The sequence below is a fragment of the Megalops cyprinoides genome, chromosome 8 (genome assembly GCF_013368585.1).
Source record: "Megalops cyprinoides isolate fMegCyp1 chromosome 8, fMegCyp1.pri, whole genome shotgun sequence".
In the NCBI taxonomy this organism is placed as follows: domain Eukaryota; kingdom Metazoa; phylum Chordata; class Actinopteri; order Elopiformes; family Megalopidae; genus Megalops; species Megalops cyprinoides.
The window spans coordinates 40,061,474-40,085,156 of NC_050590.1; the positions used below are offsets into that span (position 1 = coordinate 40,061,474).

General features: G+C 41.8%; 1 long non-coding RNA gene across 1 annotated transcript; it reads left to right on the forward strand.

Moving 5' to 3' along the window:
* Positions 1-4,649: 4,649 nt before the first annotated feature.
* LOC118781559 lies at positions 4,650-8,231 on the forward strand. The gene is made up of 6 exons (XR_005005111.1): positions 4,650-4,769; positions 5,253-5,493; positions 6,285-6,451; positions 6,579-6,799; positions 7,478-7,590; positions 8,196-8,231. It is a non-coding gene; the product is annotated as an uncharacterized LOC118781559 (long non-coding RNA).
* The last annotated feature ends 15,452 nt before the right edge of the window (positions 8,232-23,683 follow it).

The window sequence follows — 23,683 nt, forward strand, 5'->3', positions numbered from 1 at the left end:
ACGTCTATGACTAAACACTGAACATAAAATACTGTTTACATTGCTCATTTCATTATATGTGTTTTGTATTATACACGTGAGATTACATACAGTTACAGGTACGTGAAGACGCCTAGCGGTCACAGGCTGTTATTTCAGTGTAGATACTGCCATTCAAGTGGCCATTTTCTCTCAGCTGCTGTGTGTGTTCCAACAAAATGGTGGGTAGAAAACTTGTCACTGCTCCGCTAGAAAGTTTTCGTATTAAAGTCAGTAGCTAGTTGTGACCTAAAACGCCTACAACAACCTATGAAGCACTACTCCACAGTAGTAAAAAAGGATCACCTCATATGAATATTGAGATTAAAGAAATGCATATTTGGCTTTGCTGCTAGCTTGGCTATTGTAGCTAGCATAGCTACTGTATGGGAGATAAGGTGCTGCGGGGTTATCCATTCTTATACAGATGGAATGATAGACTCATGCTACCTGACTCGTTTTACATTTTTGCCTTTTTCAGCGGAATTGAGCATGCGCTGTTATGTGCCCGAAGGTGTACTCTTTCGTCGTATATTATGCAGGAATGAGAGTGCATACTATTTGCCATGCATCCGTCAGACTGTATAAAACATAGAGCTCACGTCAATTCACAAAATGTAATAGTACCAAAACGTTAGCGACGACGACGTTTTAATGTACTGGAGCTGGAAGTTGAACTCTGTATGCACTTTAGTTATGTGTTCACAGACAACGCAGACCTGAAGTTGCCACATAAATAAATGACGGAACTTCTTTTTATTATTCTATGATGTTACCCAGGAGCAAATAAACCCGTCCAGCTCAAGTCGAGTCTGCTGTTTCCTTGACCGGCTGAATTTGAAGGAATACACATAGGGTAGGTATCTTAGTTCTCAATGGGAACTTGAACACGACCACAAGGGTGTAAAGTGTGGTGAGTTTATACACTGCAACTTCCATGACTAGCCTGGAGAACAGACCGATGAGATGAATGCCATATTCCAGACCTTTTCTTTCTTACATAACCCCACCCACCTTCTCCATAAGCCAATCAGCATTCGTTTGATTCTAATGATCATCTCATCTGAAACTTCAACTGGTGCACATAATTGAAAGAAATGCAAGTGTGTTTTAAATAACAATTTCCTTTCAGTAGTTTGATCTGATTGAATGTTACCTTTCTTTTAAACTTCCGAAGGGGGAAACAACTTTAAGTCAGGTAATTTTAAAAAAATAAGCAGCAGATTTCAATGGAACGTCTATGACTAAACACTGAACATAAAATACTGTTTACATTGCTCATTTCATTATATGTGTTTTGTATTATACACGTGAGATTACATACAGTTACAGGTACGTGAAGACGCCTAGCGGTCACAGGCTGTTATTTCAGTGTAGATACTGCCATTCAAGTGGCCATTTTCTCTCAGCTGCTGTGTGTGTTCCAACAAAATGGTGGGTAGAAAACTTGTCACTGCTCCGCTAGAAAGTTTTCGTATTAAAGTCAGTAGCTAGTTGTGACCTAAAACGCCTACAACAACCTATGAAGCACTACTCCACAGTAGTAAAAAAGGATCACCTCATATGAATATTGAGATTAAAGAAATGCATATTTGGCTTTGCTGCTAGCTTGGCTATTGTAGCTAGCATAGCTACTGTATGGGAGATAAGGTGCTGCGGGGTTATCCATTCTTATACAGATGGAATGATAGACTCATGCTACCTGACTAGTTTTACATTTTTGCCTTTTTCAGCGGAATTGAGCATGCGCTGTTATGTGCCCGAAGGTGTACTCTTTCGTCGTATATTATGCAGGAATGAGAGTGAATACTATTTGCCATGCATCCGTCAGACTGTATAAAACATAGAGCTCACGTCAATTCACAAAATGTAATATTACCAAAACGTTGCTACGACGACGTTTTCATGTACTGGAGCTGGAAGTTGAACTCTGTATGCACTTTAGTTATGTGTTCACAGACAACGCAGACCTGAAGTTGCCACATGAATAAACGACGGAACTTCTTTTTATTATTCTATGATGTTACCCAGGAGCAAATAAACCCGTCCAGCTCAAGTCGAGTCTGCTGTTTCCTTGACCGGCTGAATTTGGAGGAATTTGTATAATTATCTTCTCATTGAGAAGGTGAACACTTCCACAAGGGTGTAAAGTGTGGATCGTTTGTACACTGCAGTGTTAATCTGACTGAAGGTGTATTCTTTCATCTTTTATTGTGCAGGAATGCGAGTGCAGACATATAGAAGAATAGTTATCTATTTTGCCATGTAATCGTTTGTCAGACATGTACAGAAAACATAGAGGTCATGTGCATTCATTAAATGTAATAGAACCAAAATGATGCAAAGAAACCTTTTTTTCATGTACTGAAACGCAACGGGAAGTTTTATGTGCAGCCTAGTTATGTCTTCAGAGACAAGGCAGAGCAGAAGATGCTCTCTAAAGTGACCCACGGTGTTTCGTTTTTAATGTGTGATAGTACCCAAAAACAAATAAACGACTTTTAGCTTGGCGCTAAACGGATAATCACCATACAAAATGTGACCTTAATCACGAAAGGGTTAAAAAACAAAATGAGGACAGAGAGGAGGAGGCAGGTGGAGAGAGAGAGCCAACCCTTACGAAACAAAAGTATATTGCAATATACTATAATTTATATTGCAACACATTAGGAAATATATTTCGATATATGAGAAACTTGCCCATATATTTTAACATATATAGGAATATATGGATGGACAAAGTATTGCTATGTATTGATTAATATATTTTAGAATATATTGCTGTGTAAACAAACCTATATTACATTATTGCTTGTATGTTTCTTGAAATAAAGTAATTTTATGAGTTAAGTAAGCTCCAGGCTCCAAATCAGCATTTTGCATGACAGTCATATTTTATATTATACATCCATATTGATAGATCATATATGGCTATGTATCTATTCATATATGGTAAAATGTAGTTACCAGAGTATTATAAAATAAATAAATCATTAACAGCAGCAAAAAGTACAAGAGTCCACTTTTTATTTCCCCACATTTCATTCTCAACATTTTATTCTCATGACATTTCATCCTCAACATTGTATTTCAGTCCTCCACACTGGAACGTGGAGGAATACATGCATAAAGGCTGGCATAATGTGGCAGATCAACTAACATGCATTTCCATTCCATTTCCCTATGTTGTGTACAGTGAGCACATTATTGTAAAGCAAGACTAAAACGTTAAATTAACCAAGAGAAACGAAAAAAAAAAATAGATTTGCAACACTACCCAGAATCCTACAGTGTAAAAGCAACGTCACTGATTGGTCGAGCTACTCGTTACCATAGACACGATAGTTTTATGGGCGTGAAGAACGACAAGTCACCACCCGCTCTATTCTCTGCATGTTTCAGCCGTCGGTGAGAGGAGAAAATGAAGTTTGCTCTTGTGAGCTGGTCAAAGGGGAATGATAAAGGTTCCCTTAGTATAGTCCTCGTAAACTGGATCATAGAATTTGATCCTGAAAACACAGAAAAAGAGTATCTTATCGAGTGCCGCAGCATCGGTGCGAAAAGGCCTTCTAATGGGTGGCCAGTTGAATCAGCACACATTTTGCAGTTGGCAGGCAAGTACTTGTGTTTGTCATGATGTCTTTGTACTTCTATAGTCATACAATATTGATCATGATAGCAATTAACCTGTTGAGGTTTTTGCATCATTGGCCAAGTATTCTTTGCTGGTCAAGTAACGTTAGCTTTGGGAACATGAATGAAGCGGACTAGGCCGAAAGTCAGCTGCTGACCGTTAGGGGCTGATAGTCAAGGAAGTCCCGCTTCATTTGAACTTCTAGCCAGCTAGATAATATTAGCTTTAGCTACTTCATTTGAATTTTTCGCAGGCTAGCTAACGGTCATTAGTCATGAGTCTCGCGTCATATGAATTTTGAAAAAGCATTGAAACATTAATTAAACACCATTAAACCACATTAAACATCAATTAAACCTAATTTGAAAATTGTCACCTAAGATTTGAGTTGATTTGTAACTATGAATTCTTAACTGCCACACATAAATGCCTTCATTCCTTGATTCCTTGATTGATAACATTGTTAGCCAACATTGTACAGTTAGTAAAAATCAGTGTGGTGGCTGTAGCAGCTACATTGTGAAATTAAAGGAGAGGTTTGGTGTTAATCAGTCAATAGCCCTGTTTTTTGAGGTACTGTTATTAGGATAAAGAATGAGATCATTTGATACAACATAGACCAAATACTGAACTGTCAATTAACAGTGAAAGGGCCATAGTAACTTACTTTCAGTTTCATTTTGCTGTGCCCGATTCAGTTAACATTAGTGATCGGGGTACACTCTGTCCCTATTTGATCCGCAGCCTAAAAGTATTTTATTTAAAGGAATATACCACCCAAACATGAAATTAAGTCAGTCTCACCCTCAGACTTAAAACAGTGAAAAAAACCTGGTTAAAATCCGTCCAGGCATTGTCCTGCTTTGGGAGCAGCGTTTTTTGGCTTTAGTTTAGCACAGTTGCTGTAAACCAAGGGAGTCACTCTTGCTAGCTTACATGCTAGTGACTCCCTTGGTCTTGCTACTGTTTTTTACTAACAGAAAAGGAGTCTACACTCAAAATTGCTGAGCGGGAGCTTTTGGAAGAAGACCAACCAAAGGGCAAAAAGAGAAAGAGGTTACCCAACAAACTCTACCTTAACACCCAGGAAGAATCTGTAGGCCTAGTTGCCAAAAAGGTAAGGGGTTCTTTTTATGGCAGCTGTTTTGATAATATATTTTTTACATCTTTGATTTTTGTACTTGGGTTGTGAGCCAGCCTAACACAAACAATAGAAAATAAAAAGTATTTTGGGACCAGCGGCATGGTGGTGTAGTGGCACTGTTGCCTCACAGCAAGATGGTTCTGGGTTGAAACCCACTGGCTGGCTGAGGCCTTTTTGTGTGGAGTTTGCTATTTTCTCTGGGTACTCTGGCTTCCTCCCACATGCCAAAGTTTGCATGCATGTTAAGTTAATTGGTGAATTTGTTAATTGGTAGATTGCCCATAGGTGTTTGTGTGTCTGTATGTTAGTGCTAGTGGACAGCTATGAATTGAAACACATTTAGCCATGGGACATGTAAAGCTTAATGATTCGTTGTAATCCATGTATGGTTTCATTTTCCTAACTCTTGTGTGTATTGCTTCATACATAATTGATTTGATCATTTTTACCCAACAGAAAAACTACAAACTCCTTGCGGCAAGACGGTCTGAATTAGAGGTTTTCTCCCAAGACGAACCTAACCTCAGCTCAGAGGACACTGAGACACTTGCGGATGAGATCAAGGCTCTCAAGGAAGAAAATCAAAGACTTCGTGAACAGCAAAGTGGAGAATCTTCTGCAGCCACCAAAGACCTCGAGAGCCAACTCAAGGCTTTGAATAAAGAAAACACAAGGCTGCGCAAAATAGCAGTAAAGGGTAACTATCTCTTTTAGATTAAAACAGGCATTGTTTTAGATTGCATAAAGCATTGTCTCCTGATTTTTGGTGTTATTCTTAAAGATATAGGCCTACAGATATAGTATAGGTAGAGTTTCTAGAAGGAACAAAATTTAACCTAGGACTAAACACTTAGGGCGGAATTCTCCCATGTGCTTAAGTCCAAAAAAGTGCTTCGCTTCGTGCTTTTCAGCCTGCACACATTTTACAAATGAGTTAAGTTTGTTGCTAGAACGCACAACTGGCCTTCTGGCATGTAAGTGACATACTTAAGTCATTGGTTTAACTAACAAATGACTGGAAAGCATGCAGCTAAGTGCGACTTAAAGTGTTGGTTCGGAGTAATTCCAATCAGAGCGCTGTTACACGAGCTTGGTGGGTGCTGTCGATAGCAAGGAAAGCAAAATAATTTGGACCAACATAGACCGAGTGGCAAACGTGCTGCTTACGCTTATTCAATGGAACAAGCAAGCTCACTTTCACTTTCATTTTCCGTGTTCCATAGAGTTAGCATAAGCTGCCAGTTCGCTATTTGGTCTATGTTGTTCCAAAATCTTTTGCTCTCCTTGCTCACCAAGCTCGTAGAACAGCGCTATGATTGGAATTACTCCAAACCAACACTTAAAGCACATGGAACACATTTTGCTGCACTTTGAGAAAGGAAAAATTAGTGGAGGTGTATTTATTTATTCATTTTTTTTAAACATGTTATGTATTTACTACGTATTTGGAGTCCTCATGTAGTAAATTCAGTGGGCCATATTTCCCAGAAATCCCATCACTTCTGGCGGCTGTCAGGACCCTCATTGCGGACAAGGTCACCAGCAGCTCCAGCTATGAAGGGGAAAGTGAATATGAGGCCAGTGCTGCTACACCATCATCTGCTACACCATCACCTCCTCAACCCACATCTCCCACACCTCCCAAACCAACAACAGTAAGTAAATTTTTGTAATAATCAATTAAAAACATTGTCATTGGTAATTTTATTTTAAAAACATCAATTAAAAACATTCTGTCATTGGTGATTCTGTTTCTTGTCTTTTCTTTTTACAATTAATTAGGTGAAACTAGGGAATGATGACTCCACCAGAGTGTTCTGCCCATTGTTGGGAGACCGCAAAAGCACAACCCACAGCGAAAGGAATGGCCCGCACCCTCCTGCTGGGCCTGTTCAGCATTGATGTCCTATTGAAGTCCAACCTGACAGGAGGGGTCAACAAGGTCGATCCATCTGCAGAGAGACGTCAACCTCTAGACCCAACGAAGCTTAAAGCTTTACTTGGTAAGACTTAAAGACACCCTATGCAACATTCGTAGTGATTGTAAGTAACATGGCAGAGCAATTTAGCCCAGTGTATGTCCAAAATACTTGATTCAATCGCAAATACTTGATTCTAATCACCTTCAGTTGGGAAACGCTTGGCTACAGCAAAGTACAGTTGCTCTCACTGACCACAATACTTCCTGGAAAAGAAAGTGGATACAGTAGTAACCTGCTCATTCTAAAAGCCCCTTGGAGAACCCCTCCTAACTCCTCCTTTGGTTTCCTGAGAAGCTGAATCTGATTTCAGACTGAACTATCTGTAGGTAACCCCCTGAGGAGGGAGGAGTAGGCATGGTAGGAAATTACCAGTATTGGGATCCACCTCTAGCCTGGCTTTCGAGACAAAAGCTCATACGAGCCTTGTCTGGGCAATCTCACGTACTAACCACCTTCTGAAAGGCAAAATTAAATGTAAACTTGTTAAGCTCTCCTTCTTCACCCTGGAGTGAAAGCTCGCTTCTCATTGGTGCCTGAAATTCTGGGACAGGAAATGCAGTAAATAGGCTGCTTGGCCATACTGACTTGATCACGAAATTTTGTGCAGCGCCATAGGAAGTATGGGCGTGCCCAGGCTAATCCACCTCATCTTTCCTTTTGAAACAATGACATTTGTCTTTCTTATGCTATCTTTTACAGATGCAGTTGTGCAGAAACATCCGGGGGTCAAGATTTCAGAAATAAGAACGGCCCTTAACAAAAGGATTTGTGAATTACGGCACCAGCAGAAGATAAAGTCCACGGTCAACTGAGTGAGCATGTGTGACACTTGTTAACACTTTTGTTTGACTGTTCCTGTTTTTTCCACAAGGGACACTTGCACTGTTGCACTGATTTTTATTTATTTATTTTTTATTTTGTTGTTATTATTTTTTTCATCCGTATTGAAGGAGGTGCGCTTTTGAATTTTTTATTTCAAGTGTTTTTGTTCATTTATAATTGTGCATTTAAAATATGGCCTATTTTAAAAAATAACATGTTTTAAATAAAAAATAAAGTGTAATAAAGGAAGTACTGCATATTGATGTATTATTCAATATATATTTTCAAATGTACGACAGAAATTGTACAGTACATTAGATTATCTGTGAAGATTCTCATTCATCCAGGTCATGGTAGTCAAAATTGTTAGTTGTATAATAAAAACAATATATAATATGATAATTATATACAATATATTTAATATAAATCTATATATTTTTCAACATAGTTAAGATATATTCCCATATAAATCTCATTATATTATCTTGTACGTCGAGGTATAACATATCATATAATTTCACATATATATTTACATATATTTAAAATGCCTCTTCTGATATATAATAATTAACCAACTCTCCCCTTTTCTTCTCAGGAACAACCTCTTGGACCCCCATCAGTCAGGATTCAGAGCTGGACACTCAACAGAAACTGCACTCCTGGCCGTGACAGAGGCTCTCCACACTGCTAGAGCCTCCAGCTTGTCATCTGTCCTCATCCTCCTCGACCTCTCTGCTGCTTTCGACACAGTCAACCACCAGACACTAATATCAAAGCTGTCTGAGATGGGCATCTCTGGAACTGCCCTCTCCTGGTTCACGTCCTACCTGACTGGTAGATCCTCCCAGATCTACTGGAAAGGCTCCACCTCTGCACCCACCCCCCTCACTACAGGAGTTCCACAGGGTTCAGTACTGGGACCCCTACTCTTCTCAATTTATATTAACTCTCTTGGCTCAGTTATCAAATCGCATGGCTTCTCCTATCACTGCTATGCTGACGACATCCAACTCTTTTTCTCTTTCCCTCCCTCTACCCCCCAGGTCAACGAAAGAATCTCTGCATGCCTGGCTGACATCTCCAAATGGATGACATCCCACCACCTGAAGCTGAACCTCAGTAAATGGAACTCCTCTTCATCCCAGCCGGCCCTTCCCCTCTGCATGACCTTTCCATCACCGTCGATGGCACCACAATACCATCCTCTCAGACAGCAAAGAGCTTGGGCATCACCCTCGACAGTAACCTGGACTTCAAGGAGTACATTGCTCGCACATCACGGGCCTGCCGATTCCTCCTCCACAACAGCAGGAGGATTCGTCCGTTCCTAACCACATACGCGACGCAGCTCCTTATCCAGGCCACAGTTCTCCCTCGACTGGACTACTGCAACGCTCTCCTTGCAGGCCTCCCAGCATGCACCACCCAGCCTCTCCAGCTCATCCAGAATGCAGCTGCCCGACTGATCTTCAACCTCCCCAAATTCTCCCATGTTACTCCCCTGCTGAAATCCCTCCACTGGCTTCCTGTCGCTGCCAGGATCAGATTCAAGACCCTGACCCTCGCCTTCTCTGCAGTCAACAGGACAGCCCCTGCCTACCTCCAAGAACTCATCCAGCCCTACACACCAGCCCGACCCCTGCGCTCAGCAGCAACTGGACGCCTTGCTCCCTGCATGGTCAAGGCAGGAGGTGCTCGTTCTGCCAGACATCGGCGTTTCGCCTACATCGCTCCCCAGTGGTGGAACGAACTCCCGGTCTCGCTACGGACAGCTTCTTCACCCCAGTCCTTCAGACGGGGCCTGAAGACGCACCTCTTCAGACTCTACCTGGACTGACCCAGCACACAATTGCTGCCCCCCCCCCCCCCCGCCCATCAGTGCTGTCGTAAATTGCTGTGCTTTTTAAATTGTGCTTTTAAATTTGTCTCTTGTTGCCGCCTTTTGTGCCGTTTGAAGTTGTTGAAGTTTGCCGTTCGAAAGTGGATCGTATAAGTTGCCCTATAGGCTGTAATTGTACAAATCTGATAGTACTGCGTCCTCAAACAGACCTTGCTCTCAGCTGAGAACTGTCTCATTGTGGAACTATACACATCCTGTCCCCGCACTGTCGCTGTACTTACTGTATGCACTTTTGTAAGTCGCTTTGGATAAAAGCGTCTGCTAAATAAATAAATGTAAATGTAAATATAATCTCCTATAATATGGGACATATTTGAATACATTTAGTAATATATTAGATCATATAAATCTATATATTTTTCAACATAGTTAAGATATATGTTCCTTTATAAATCTCATTATATTATCTTGTACATTGAGGTGTAACATCTCATATAATTTTACATATATAATTACATATATTTAAAATGCCTCTTCCGATATATAATCTCCTGTAACATGGGACATATTTTAATATATTTAGTAATATATTAAATTATAAAATAGTGTATTTTTCAATATATGAAAACGGCAATAATTGCAGTATTTTAATATACCTTATAATATATCGCACATATAATATAATATATCATTACATAATATTCTACGATATATTACTATTTAAAATTTACAATATATGAATAGACCTGCAATATATTGTCATATAATATATTGAGAAATATATTTTTGTTGCGTAAGGGAACGAGAGGTCCCGACTCAGACACAATTGATGATGAGAGTGCAGGTGCAGGCAGGGAGAGACTGACTGAGCCAGTGAAGAAAACGTAACCTATTACTTTCAATGACAATGGCTAATGCAGTAGGCTACCCGTGGTTGCAGTATGAGGGAAACAATGTTCAGATTAAAATATTTTGCAAATATCAAGTCTCGAATCACTGTCAATCTTTACATCAATGAAAAACTAGGGTATGCAAATGAAGACAACTATTCATCAGCATGCAAGTGCGGCCAGGCCCACTAGGCTGAGTAGCTCGACTACACCACCTTGGGACACCCAAGGAAACAGAAATGTTATACCAGTGACTCCCTCAGGTAAGTTTGTAAAGGAGGAACAGAGACGTGGCTTCAAGTTTAGAAAAGGGTAAAAAACTAATTTATTGAGAACAAGAATCCTGGAGGGGTTGACCCAAAAGGAAAATACAAAGAAAGGATGTCAAGCTTTATTACTCACATAGTACTAATTTACTTAGTACAAAAATACTAAGATAAAAACAGATGAATACACAAAACTACTACAACACTGGACATTACACGGAATAGGCCAACTGCAAGGGGAAAACCTGCCGCACATGCCTACACACCACACACTTACCACCCGTGCTCGTACCTCAACACTCTCACACATACTGCAAAAAAGTTATTAAGTGCAATACAACCTTAACCACGTGCAAGCGCAAGAGAAATGGGAAACCCGTACTGGCAGGCCCCGCCCCTTGCAGTACGGCCACGCTGCTCCGGAAGCTAATCTAAAAAAAAAAAACACTAATTAAAATACACACAAACAGTGACCCACTTGGTTTGTCAGAAAAGGGAGAGGGCAATTTACACACAGTTATTCGCTTCAGGTGAAATTCTCCTTACTGGAAAAGCCACAGTCGGAGAATAAGCAAAACTGCAACACTGCTCGCAAGGTTGTAAATCCAGAGAACCGTCTGCGCATACAACGAACTACATACAGGCTCACAAAATGTGCTAGCAAGCTAACTACAACATGAACCGTGCCAAACACGTGTTTGATGAACTAAACAGGGCAAAAACAGAAGCGACTGTAATGATAACAGCCTGGTAAAGAAAACTATATAGCCGCTTGCTAAGCCACAATCAGATATAAAACTTTTGGGATCAACTAAGCACCGTAGCCATACTCACGGTCTCCTCCCGCAACAACACCGAACTCCACCAACAAATACGGAATTCGGGCCGAGATGTACATAAAAGCAGAGCAATACAGCTGGTTTAATAAAGGGCTAAGTAAGCACAGCGCAGCGGTGCTGCATAGGTGCTTCCAGAGATTGGGAGACTTTTGGGAGAGTATCGTGTGGGCACGTCAAAGTTAAGAAAAATCCATAACAAAAGTGCATGCCAGAAAATATGTTGGATAGGCATATGTAGTACGTATCCGAAGAATCAGCGCTTAGGGGAGCCCACGCCTATCTAAAATAAAAAGTCTAATTAAAAACAATAAAACCCGCTCGCCTCTGAACAGAAAACAAATCAGCCGAGACGTACTTACACTCTGGAGTCAGGAAGAGGAAAGACGACGCACCAAGATCACCCGGATACCATATGCTGGCTTGACCATATATATATATATATATTACTACAGAGCCTATATATATATATATACACACACACACACACACAGTAACAGATTGATTGGTGATGCCGGTGTTGTGGTATCAGATAGCATATTGAATATCGATTTTTATCATCATTATTATTATTATTAGGGGTCCAAGCACGTACACTGCAAAAAATCCAAATCTCACCAAGCATATTTATCTCTTTTCAAGTCAAAATATCTCATTACACTTAATATAAGACACAGTCACCAAACAAGCAAAATTTCCTTGAGCTACAAGGACTTGTTTTTAGACGGTGCACCTTGAATATCTGTGTATTTCCACTAGTTCCGTTGGCAGATTTTTTCACTTATTACTAGCAAAAAACACCTTGTATTAATTATTTTGTTTCTTATTTTTGAAGGGCTATTTTTTGCAGTGTAATGCTGGAACCCTATTGTGTTTGTTCAGATTTTTAGGGGTCCAGGCACGTAGTGCTGGAACCCTGTTGTGTTTGTTCCGATTTTTATTAGGGGTCCGAGCATGTAGTTCTGGAACCCTATCGTGTTTGTTCCGATTTTAATTTCTTTATTTTTTTCTGCCCTAAAAGTGTTTGCACAGCAAAAACTATAGATGCTACTTGGTAGATATGTTCCTATGGTCACCCACTACTCAGGTAAAAAACATTACCCCGATGGTGGTGCTATAGGAAGCCACAACGTGTTTTGGGCTGTAACTCTTGAACTGTTTGGAATAGAATCAAAATTCTTTTTTCCCCTGATTCTCTGGCTCCAGATGAACAAAAAAGCTAATTTGCCCAAAATGATGCGTTGTTGGGATATATAACATGTTGTGGTTGAGCATCTGACAGATCAGCTTCATTCCAAGAAGTTGAGGAAAGGTGTTGCTTGAGCCCACCATTTCATATGCAAACAACTCCTTCCTGAGATGACAGCAGGACTTTCTGTTCTCCACAGGACAATAACTCAGATGGGTACTCAGAATGGTGGTTAACATCAATGTCAATCAAATGCTAACCCTATGGGGACAATCTTTTGCTTGACCATTTCCCTAGCCAGTCTAACCCCAGGAAGTCAAGGGAAGGTGTTTCTTCTGCCCACCTTGCAGAATGCAAATGATTCCTTCCTGGGGGGGACTGCGGGAACGTCCAGCCCCCACAGGTCACCAGCCAGGATGGGTACCCAGAATATTGGAGGGGGTGGGAAAGAATGCCTTTAAAATTAAGAGTTACCATGTGATCAGTGTTCTTTCATCTCTGTACTTGGGAAGAAGATCCACTAGTTCCTTTAGTGTATTAAAGAACCTATTTGTGAAACAGTGAAACAAAGTCTGAAGCCTGCATTCATTTTGATTCTCGGAAAGTACAACCATTTTATTTCTACATGCGCCATATTGGATTTTCCGCCATTTTGAATTTTTTGTTAAACCTTTAAAATCTATCTCCTCCTAGACGGTTTGTCCGATTTGCATGAAATTTGGTGCAAATAAGAGCTGATTGCCTGCTTTGGCCTAGCTGACATCTACTGGCAAATACTTGCCAACTGTATGTGGATTTACTGCAATTTGTCATAGTTAGCCATCATAGTACTGCTGAGCCAATGGCCCCCCTTCGCGGGGTTTAATTCTTCTTTGTCTTGCTCTCGCGGGGCCTAGTTCTTACATTAACCATTTGCTTTAAGGCCTAACCTTGTAGCTTATGGCACATAGATATCTGTGTGCCTTCTTACAGACTGCAGCACCGCGGTCTGGCTAATTGAGTTACTTAACCTTTTTTATTATTTAAATGTGGGTCTGGAAATAATGGTAATATTCCAGGCATATATGCTGTGTATTATTTAATTATGTTTAAAAATCATATAGGTGTGGAGTGGAAATGATGGGAAATTTCAGAAGTGTTATGTTTAAAAACAATATACAATTAATGACTATGGAGTTTATGGGACTTTCCAGGCAGGGTAAATGTAACAGCTTAAAAATTAAATAATGGTGTATAAATGGAAAATGGGATGATCTTGAAGGAGGAGCCTGGGAGGAGTTGGAAATTGTGGTCTGGGATAGGAGGAGTGAGAAAAGGCATAAAGGATGGATGTAGGCTGAGGGGAGGGCGGAGTGATTGGGGAGTGTTTGTGAATGTATACACACCGCATATACACCTGTTGCTCCGTGGACCAACCCGGTTTACTGTATGTGATTGATCACCATATCCGACAACCATGATTACATCAGACTCTGTGAGGACTTATTATTTTCCGGAAGGCATCAAAATGTGGAGGAAGACCCTTGGTCCATTTGGCCCAGACCAGGAGGATATCCACCACATGCTTGTGGATCCCCTTTTGTAGGGCTTCAAGGAGTGGTCCACAGACTTTGCAAATTGGCTCCAGCCTCTTCAGCTTCTCCTGCAGCTGGTACAGCGTTGGCAGCAGAAAACCCATTTGTACAGATGATTCCCCTTGGAGAATGTTCAGGGCCATGGCAACTGGCTTCATCACAGCAGCATATTCATTCAAAAAGCCAATTTCAGCTGGATTGAACCTATAAATAAAATTAATAGGCAATGTCAGAGACTTATAACCAGAGGTGGAAAACCGCAGCTTCAGAAAGTAAAAGTCCTACCATGTATTTGTTCTAGCCATTCAATAAACAAGGTGATTTCACTAATTAGCTCCTCGACATGGCTGAAGAGTTGTGCTAATTAAATTCAGATGGTGAAGTGCATGGGTAGAACAAATACATGGCAGGACCTTTACTTTCTGAAGCCGGGGTTTTCTACCTCTGCTTATAACTTTCACACAACCATACAAAATAATTTTGTTGTGGGCAGGAACAAGCTAAAATGGTGTGCTTAATTACTCTTTAAAAGCACAGTATGTAAATGTGTATTAATACATAGTTTTTAATTTATTTAATATGTTTTAATTAATATGTATTTTTTAATTTAATTCTACCACCCTCTACTGGTCCATTCTTAATATCAGTTGTAAGGTCAATAGATGTATCATTTGATGTGATGTTTTTCACACCACCACCACCGGTTAAGTTTACAAATTAGGTAAACAGGCCACTGCTAATTGTATTATCACAGGAAACAAAAACAAAAAACAAAAATGACAGACCATTGTGGCCATTTTGAAAGCTGGGAATGTCAGTAGCTTTCAAAGTAACAATCAACTGACTGGGAAACAACACTTGTGAATCCATGTTGCTGTGTTTACATTTACATTTATTCATTTAGCAGACGCTTTTATCCAAAGTGACTTACATAGGTTGCAGTTCTTTACAATGTTATTCATTTATACAGCTGGATATTTACTGTTAATGGTTAATGTGTTAATGGTTATTAGCGCATTTGAGCAAGTAAATTAACATACTGTACCAAATAATGTGAATTTCTGACAACTTGCATCTTGATCTTTAATGCTGTGCATATGTCAGGAGTGACACTATGCCCAGATAGTTCGCCCTCCTAGGGATCCGCCCGCCACAAGAATGCCAGGACAAGGTGAGTAGGAGCAACTCTTTATTCTTTTTAAAAACACAAATTTAACAACGCAATTCATAAAATCTGAGACGCCACTATCCCTCTCCCAGCGAAGCCCTTCCCCCTATCCTTCTATCCACCCCTGTCTGCCCTCCCTGGCTACAAACAGGCGGGAACGCTACCCAGCCGCTCACACCAAAAGAAGAAAAAAAGGAATCCCCACACACACACTTAGCCTCACTGCACACACCCGTGATCTGGCGTCCCCGCCCACCTGGACGCCGGGAGAGAGAGGACTACTCAATTCCACTGCCGAGGGGGAAGTGCTGCCGCTGTGGGGGAGGCTCCTCACACGCACGCACGCACACGCACGCACACCACACAAGACGTACAAAATGAAACGAAAATATAAGTGGGGACGTAGCTCAGCCCGCGCCACACTGCCGGGCTTCGCCTACGTCCCAAAAAACAAAAAAAGAAATTAAACTCCAGACAAGGCCCCCGCGTCACTCCTGCGGGGGCTGGCGGCTCCGGCGGCGACCCACGTCTTCTCCCCGGTAGTAACTCCGCCGGCTCCGCGGGATCGCACTGAGGGAGACACAGAACAGCAGCCGGTCAGCCTCCCTCTCCACCCCGTGCTGGTGACCCACGCACTCTCTTGAGATTTCGCGGTGCCACCTCCCTTCCAGCTAGGGGATCACCTCCCCAGCACGCGCTTCCACGGGGTGGGGGCTCCCTTCGGCCCCGGCTGCGTCCGGAACCAAGCGTTGTTTTCCCCGCTCCCTCAGGGATTCACCGCTAGAGCCCCTTCGGTCGCCGCTCTTCTGAAGCCGCCTAAAACACACAAACACACTTGCGCATCTCGCACACCAAAGCAAAAACCAAAAGAAATTAAACAAAGCAAACTCAAAACCCGCTCTGGGTCGCGACTCCCAGAGCTCAAAGAAAAAAACGGCAAACCAAAATAAACCCTAAACTCAGCCGTGCCGGCACGTTCAAAAGAAAAAAAGAAATCAAAAACCTGGCTCCACGCTAAAATCCCGTGTGGCAACCTCCGTCAGCGTCTCTGGCGTGCTACTCCCACTCACCTGCCTAAATAGTCCCAGCGAAATTACACAGACAGGCAACAGGTGCGGAGCACACACCAGGCAGCGAACACCGTCAATTGCCAATTATTCCATCCCGAGCCCCCTCGCTCTCCCAGGGAGTGCAGCGCGGTCATGTCAGGAGGAACTCCTGACACATACATTTCGGATTACATTTTCTCCTTTCTCCTTCTGGATATGCATCAAACTTTCCACAGAGAGGTAGAGGGAGCTCCAACGGGTGTCACTGGGTCGAAGGAACTGTAGTCTGCATTCATGCCCCACAGTTTCGAATGCCATGGTGGACCTGCTGGTTTTGTTCCACAAAGTGTGACATTTAACAAAAGCAGACCGAGAGAGCCTCTTGTATGTTTTGCAGCCAGCCTCTTTAGCATTGGCATCAGTGATTGACACAAGATTTAGGAGATGGCATGAACACTTATGATGCCTTGGAAATTGATACTCCAAGCCATTGTTGTCATGTTGTCAAAATAGCACAGACATCTTCATACTCTAAGTCTTCTAAAGGACATTCATCTTCTGGAGCATCTTCCTCCATTTCCTCACTGGTTTCTTCTACACTCTCCCCATAAACTCTAAAGGCCTTCTGGAAATTTGATCCACTCTCAGTTGTTGTCTTTGTCACCTTTTGGCTGATTTGATACTCTGGATGTATTTTCTCTAATGCCACAGCAAGGACATCAAATGTGTGGGAGCCTTTAAGGAGGCTCTCGCTCTTGCTCCAGACGTTTTCACTCGCTACCTGCTGCTCCGCACCTATTTCCTGCACTTCCTGTTGCTCATTCCCTGAATGCCAGACGCAAGACGCTGATCAGCTAGGACCCAGCCAGGACCCAAACCCGGAGTATTTGCCGATTCCAACACCCTCACAAAGACTACAAATGTAAGTAGCCAGCTAGTTACGTACGATGGCTTCTCGCAGCTCTGTCTTTCCCACCCTTAGCTCTCCTCCCTCTCGCTGTCTCCCCTGCTCTGTGTGCAACATATTTAGTTATTCCTTCTCCGCCATTACTACCAACTTTATTTGTGTTAAATGCGAGCTAAACGCTCAGTTGACAGAGAAGGTAGCAGAATCAGAAGCACGCATCCGTACCTTATATGAGATTAAAGCAAGTGAAAAGTTTATTGAATCTTTTTGGTACTGGATGCGTCAGTCAGCCTTTCCCCTAGTTCAACCCCGGCATTTCCAACAGGTTCCCCCCCTCAGTAACACACCTGCTGAGAAGCCTGTTAAAAGAGCCCTGATTATTGCCGATTCTATTCTTAGAAACATGAACGTAGAGACACCAACAACCATAGTCAATTGCATTCCTGGAGCCAGAGCTTCCGTCATTTTCCGAAGCCAATTTGAAAGTGCTGGCTAAGGCTAAAGGTAAAAGTAAAGCTAAATACTCTAAAATTGTTATTCATGTCTGCGCTAACGATGTCCGCATGAGACAATCGGAAGTAACAAAGTTAACTATTAAATCAGTCGAAATCAGTCATTTTCTGTGGCCCCATCTCCATGCGGTGCGGTGACGAGATCTATAGCAGATTAACGTCACTTAATCGTTGGTTGTCTGAGTGGTGCCCCTCTAACAACGTGGGTTTTATAAATAATTGGCACAAGTTTTGGGGGAGGCCTGGTCTTTTAAAACGAGATGGCATCCACCCCTCGAGGGAGGGTGTAGCTGTCATCTCTAGAAACATGGATCACAGTCTGAATTCCTCTAAACCTTGACTTATCAGGGCCAAGGCCAGGCAGCAGACTTTCTGTCCTACACAGATGTCTGCTTTTTCCCTGGAACCACCACTTAAAGTCAATCCCATAGAGACCTTGACTTATCAGGGCCAAGGCCAGGCAGCAGACTTTCTGTCCTACACAGATGTCTGCTTTTTCCCTGGAACCACCACTTAAAGTCAATCCCATAGAAACAGTGTCTGTTCCACGACTCTCGGTCCCAAACTTCTTAAAAACATCCAGTAGGGGCATTTGTGCTGATAATTTAATAAAAATTAAGTCTGCCAAACCTGAAAGTACTACCTGTAGACAAATGGTCCTTAAGATTGGGTTAATAAATATCAGATCGCTACAACCTAAAGCTTTATTAACAAACGAATTGATTACTGATCACCATTTTGATATCTTATGCCTGACTGAAACATGGCTTAAACCTAATGACTTTGTTGCTCTCAACGAATCAACTCCTCCCAGTTATTGTAATCACCAGGTCCCTCGACCTACTGGTAGAGGTGGCGGCGTTGCTGCTATACACAGCTCCAAACTCTGTGCCACCCTTAAACCTGCCTATAACTTCCATTCATTTGAACTATTAGTACTTAGCTTTGCACATCCTGACAAGACTGCATTTCAGCTATTTACCCTTGTTATAATTTACAGGCCACCTGGCCCTTACAGTGTTTTCTTATCGGAATTTGCCAATTTTCTATCTGACCTGGTTGTCAATATAGAAAAAGCTGTAATAGTAGGCGACTTTAATGTCCATATGGATAATGAACATGACCCGTTCAGAACAGCATTTTTGTCCATCATCGAATCCCATTGACTCTATCAAGCTGTGGACAAACCCACACATTACCGCAACCATACTCTGATTTGGTCCTCACATATGGAGCAGACATTTACCAGGTGGAAATTCATGCCACACAATCCTGTGTTATCCGACCACTATCTCATCTCTTTCAATTTACCACTAACGTGCTTCACATATTCGGAGCCTAGATTTCTTCAGGCGCACGTTTTGCTCTCTTTACAGCAAATGCCTTTATCGAGAGCTCCCTACATCATACTACCTGCACAACGAAATCTCCTCTAGTTTATGTTCAAACCCAGCTCAACTGAAATTAATCTACTCGCGGACAGAATCGACTCTACTTTGCGTAAACTCTAGACGCCGTTGCTCCCCTCAAAAGGAAGAAATCACGACAAGAAACTAGCACCTTGGTATAACGACCATACTCGTGCTCTCAAACAAGCCACACGAAAACTCGAAAGAAAATGGCGCTCCACCAAAATTACAGGTTTTTCTCCTGGCGTGGAAGGAAAGTCTCCTAAATTACAAGCATGCCCTCACAGCTACCAGATCCAAATATTTCTCTACTCTTATTGAGAGAAACAAGGACAATCCTAGGTACCTGTTTAGCACTATTGCCCAGATTAACCAAGAGTCCTGCATCAGTTAACCCTACCATACCAGCAATTTATAGTAGCAGTGACTTCATGAACTTCTTTGACAGTAAAATCTTAAAGATAAGAGACACAATACAAAAATTCTCATCAACTTCTGGTTCCTGCCTGGCCAGTCCCGTTCCAGATTATGTAGGTACATGTCTATTAGGCCCCGCCCGCGCTTCGACTCTTTTATACCCATTGAATTTGGCGACTTTTCTTCTTTCTCAATTTCATCTAATAACTCTACAGCCAACTTGACCCCATACCAACTGGCTTCCTAAAACAGCTATTGCCTGCAATTGGCACACCACTATTAAATCTTATCAATGCCTCTCTTATCGTCTGGACACGTACCTCAGCCCTTTAAAGTAGCAGTTATCAAGCCTATTCTGAAAAAGCCTAATCTTGATCCCAATGACCTGTCAAACTATAGGCCCATCTCGAACCTTCCATTCCTCTCCAAAATTCTGGAAAAAGCGGTATCAAAGCAACTCTGTGCCTTTTTTACACTCTAACAACATTTTGGAAGTTTTCCAGTCCGGATTTAGACCTCACCACAGTACGGAAACCGCTCTCCTGAAAGTGCTCAACGACCTTCTACTCTCCTGTGACCAATGGCTGTATCTCTCTTCTTGTGCTACTAGACCTAAGTGCAGCCTTTGATACCATCGATCATCGTATCCTCCTTGACCGCCTCGAAAACCTGGTTGGCATAAGCTGACATGCCCTATCTTGGTTTAGAGTCTTATCTATCAGAATGATATCAGTTTGTCTCCATTCAACAACTGAATCCTTCCGCTCGTTCCAGAGTAAAATATGGTATACCTCAAGGATCTGTGCTTGGACCTCTGCTCTTCTCGTTATACATGTTGCCTCTTGGTCGATATCATCCGTAAACATGACATTAATTTCCACTGTTACGCGGATGATACTCAGCTATACACATATCAGTCAAACCTGATGTCCCTCTGAATATATCAAACATGGAGGCCTGCCTAACAGATGTAAAGAATTGGATGGCCCGAAACTTTCTCCTCCTTAACTCGGACAAAACCGAAATATATGTCATAGGCCAAAATTCAATCAGGAGCAAATTCACTCATTTTACACTGGACCTTGATGGTGTCTCCCTCGCCTTGAGTGCAGCCATCAAAGACCTTGGTGTTGTTATTGATCCTGAGCTCTCCTTTGAAACTCACATAACTAACACCTCTAGGACTGCCTTCTTCCATTTGAGAAATATAGCCAAAATCAGGAAAATCAAATCAATTAATGATGCTGAAAAATTAACCCACGCCTTTGTAACATCCAGATTAGACTACTGTAATGCCCTCTGGCCAGGATATGCAAAAGTCTCATTAAAACCCCTTCAGCTACTTCAAAATGCAGCTGCTCGAATCTTAACTAAAACTAAACGCTTTGAGCACATTACCCCAGTTCTGGCTTCTCTCCATTGGCTACCTATTAAATACTGGATCATTTTTAAAATACTCTTACTCACATTTAAGGCTTTAAATGGGCTTGCCCCTCCCTATCTTAAGGACCTTCTTCACCCATATCTTCCACAGAGAGCCCTTCGTTCCCAAAATGCCAGGCTTCTCATCCTTCCAAGAGTGGGCAAAACTACTGTAGGCAGTAGAGCCTTTTCCTATCAAGCCCCTCTCCTGTGGAACAGCTTACCCACCGAGATTTGGGGAACAGGCTCTCTATCCACCTTTAAGTCTAGGCTCAAAACATATCTATATAGTAAATCCTTCAGCTGAGGGACATGGCCTGGTGCTGGCGTGGTGCATAGAGTCTCTAGTGGACTAAGTGGTCATTGCTTTCACCTTATCATGGACTCTGTGCCATGATCTGGTGTTGACTGTCTTAGAGTTGCCCTCATGACTATGCCAGTCCCTTGCCTCCTGTCCCCTAGGTATGCTGCCATAATGTTAGCCTGCTGGGGTTTTTTCCTTGTTCCAGACTGGCACCTTTTTCACTGCCCCTCCTCTCCTGCCTCTCTGTTCTACATCCCTGCCATTCTTATCATCCACTAATCACTGTTTTCTGTTCGCTTCCTATCCCTGCTCCGGGCTCCTGTCCGGAGCTGTAGCCCAAGCATCTCATCCCGATTTCCAGTCCTGCTACCTCACTGCCCTGCCCATCAAAGCCAACTGCGTTCCAAGAACCGGACATCCTAGGAGACATTCTTATAATCACTCTGCTGTTAATTACTATTGTTTATCAATCTTATATGTCTTAAAGTACATTGTATAACTTGTCTGTAACTCTATCTGCCCAGTGCCGGCCAGAAGCAGATGGGCTCCCCCTCTGAGCCGGGTTCTGCTCAAGGTTTCTTCCTGATAGGGAGTTTTTCCTTGCCACTGTTGCCTTAGGCTTGCTCTCAGGGGGTCTCAGGCCTGGGAACAATGTAAAGCTGCTTTGTGACAACTTGTGCTGTAAAAATCGCTATACAAATAAAATTACTTGAACTGAATTGAATTGAATGCTTCTGCAAGCCAGCACAGCAGACACCTTGCTAAAGAGATCTGGTCTATCCAATGACAAGTGACACCTAAGTAACTACGTTGTCTGGCAGTCCAGCAATCTGTGGTGGTAGCAATGTGGTTCACAGCCTTTTTAATTATCAAGTCCTTCTTGGTCTTTGCAGCTTCCTGAATTTTCAAGCACAATGTCTTGCTTGTCATTACTGTGCACTGAGGTTGCAAGGTTTCTGTCATAGGCTTGAATGATAGTACCTCAACCAGAGAAAACAGTTTGCTGGCTTCACATATGAAATTGAGCAAAACCTTGTCAAATGTTGCCTGCATCACCCATGGGACAGAGAGGGAAAATGCACTGATCTTTGCATTCTTCATAGGAGGTTCATCAGTAGGGGAGGAATTCTGCTTTCTACTGGAATGTATGCACTCTGTATAGACTTTCAACTTGTTGAGGTGAACCCTCTATTGAATACAAAAAGATATTTACATATAAAGCCTCAATTTCTGCATTAGAAATAGAATCAACATAAAGACAAGTCTTAACATATAAAGACAAGCCTCACAGAGCAGTGGTGGCTGGTGAGCTGGAAACGGGGGAAGCCTGAACACTACCTTTAAATCTATCATTACTTTCAACCTGTTCCCCTTTATCCTCCTTTATTAACAATAAAACAAATAATTCACAGAATAATCGGCACCAATCGCGTAATTAGAATAAATGATTATGCTCACGAAACACTGCAGATTGTCTGAAATTTGTGTGCTATTACGAAAGCGCCTCTGAATGTGAGGCCAGGGTTGTAGGCCTGCTGCTGCATCTGACTCAGGTGCCATTTCTTCAGCCATCTTGTGAAAACCAGTCATGGAGGGGTGTGGTTTATTTAAAACAGTGAGCCAAACATAGTCATATAAACATATCAAAGCAGCCAACGTCGTAGAAGCTGTGTGCGTGTGGATAAAAATAATTTAATAAATTACATAAAAGTAGCGAGAAGTGTGTAGTCTAATATAACGGACTATAAGTACATTTTTAAAATCATAAATGTACTCGAGTAAGAGTCAAAAGTATTATGCATTAAAACTACTCCTATGAGTACAATTTATTGGAAAGGCTTGCTAGCTAGCTATTGTTTATCATACCCAACTGCAGGCTAGCTAGGTTCTTTTATATCATACAGGAAACTTATCCACTTTATATACTATATATCCACCATATATTACTGTTGGTGTATGTTGCCTAACTAATTTTAGTTTAGTTTATTTGGCATCTAACATATGACACATTGACAATCATTCAGCCAATGTCAAGGATAAAATGAGAAACTTATGGACTTATTTCCATCATAGTTCTTGCTGAAACATTTATGATTTTTATTTCCTCCATTCATTAGGTCATATTTTGATTGTTATGGTAGGGATGTACCTTGATATCTGTGCAACATAAAAACTTAATAAGTTAATGATCAGCATCGGCGGTTATGAAAATTTCTGCCGATGTGCCTGGTCGATAAGGTGACGCGTTAACTATGCACACGCAATGACACCAAATGTTTGTTTTGAGCGCCAGTAACAAG